This window comes from Micropterus dolomieu, linkage group LG07, assembly GCF_021292245.1.
Source record: "Micropterus dolomieu isolate WLL.071019.BEF.003 ecotype Adirondacks linkage group LG07, ASM2129224v1, whole genome shotgun sequence".
Lineage (NCBI taxonomy): Eukaryota > Metazoa > Chordata > Actinopteri > Centrarchiformes > Centrarchidae > Micropterus > Micropterus dolomieu.
In genome coordinates, this window is record NC_060156.1 from 143,263 (window position 1) to 144,835 (window position 1,573).

General features: G+C 42.5%; 1 protein-coding gene across 1 annotated transcript in view; it reads left to right on the top strand.

Moving 5' to 3' along the window:
* LOC123973999 overlaps positions 1-1,573 on the top strand; it is a 56,221-nt gene that overhangs the window by 29,251 nt on the left and 25,397 nt on the right. The window lies entirely within an intron of this gene.

The following is a 1,573-nucleotide window of genomic DNA, read 5'->3' on the forward strand; positions in this document are numbered from 1 at the left end:
GAGTTTGCATACTATACTTTGGTTGGGTGCTTACCAATGTTCGTGAATACTTGGGCTATAAATGAAGTGTTATGTAGAGTTGATGAAAATGATGATTTGCTGTTGACTTTTTAAGTCAGTTTGTTGTTGTTTCTTTTTTGTGTCTTTTCTTTTTTTTTTTTTCCCGTAATTTTGTAACAAAGTTTGCTAGTGGTAACAGACTGGTTTTATCTGTATGTTGTAAATAAAGGTGGTTTCTCTCTCTCTCTCTCTCTCTCTCTCTCTCTCTCTCTCTCTCTCTCTCTCTCTCTCTCTCTCTCTCTCTCCCCTTCACCCCCAACCGGTGGAGGCAGATGGCCGCCCACCCTGAGCCATGGTTCTGCTCGAGGTTTCTGCCTCTGTCTCCTAGTGCTGCTCTTGGTGGGAATTGTTTGGGCTTCTGTAAATAGCATCACAGAGTACGGTCTAGACCTGCTCTTTAAAATTAAATTGAATTGAATAAACTATCATATTTTAGGTCAGTGGTTACGTGGAGGCTCAGACCCTTATCTGGTGTCCAACAAGATGTCTACACTTATCCTACAGCACTGTACCCTTATATGGTATTTAGCAGATACCTAAACATGTCCTATATAAGCTGTGTTCGATGTACAGAGAGACAGAGTGGTCATCGGGCTGGGTCTCTCTCCAAGCTGCTGCAGAGCTTGTAATTGATGCTGAACTCCTTGATTTAATAAACTTTTATGATCAAGAACAGTGTCAAGCGGATTTATCTCAACACATCATCGCAGCATTATTGTTCGGACACCACAGAAATTGGCGACCACGAAGGGACCGTGTTGTGCCTGAATTCATCGTTCCAACACAGGGCTCCGTCGAGCTGACTCCCGCTCCAGAAGCTGGCGTATAGGGTGAGTTTTCTCATAAACTGTGGGCGCTGGTCAGTTCGTGTGTCTGTGTGTGCGTTAAAGGGTACACCGGTTCGATCCCGTGTGAATGCTTGTGGGTGGATGTGTGAGAAGACTCCGTTCTAAATTTTGTGTGTGTTGTGGATAACGCAAAAAGGGTGTGTGCGAATGTAATGAAGACAGATAGATAGATATAAAAGGAAGAAAAAGGAACAGCCTAGGAGTAACGGGAAGTGAGCTTTCATAACTTTGCAAAGATTAAGAATATGGGCCCTCAGATTCTTATAAACGTAAGTCATGTGGGATGGAAACTACTGTCGCTTGAAACTAGGCTTTCAGGAATAGGTAAATTGGATTAAGGGAAAAAGAGAGAGAGTGTAACCCTGGCCAGGGTCATTCAGCTTGAATACAAATTAATAAGGATAAGGAAGAAAATATAAGGTTAAGGAAAAAGGAAAAAATAAGGATTAGGACGCCGCAGATCTGGACAAAAAGCCCTTGAAAGGCGATCTTAGATGGGCCGCAAATCCTGGAAAGAAACTAGGTGAATTTTCGGGTCCGTTCAAAGGAACTGGGAGCTTGTAGAAGAAAAATTTAATTGTAAGTTACCTCTCGATACATGTGTTGACGAACTATGTCCGAAGTGGCCTCTCATTAAATATCTGCAAACTCGAGGTAGCACAAAT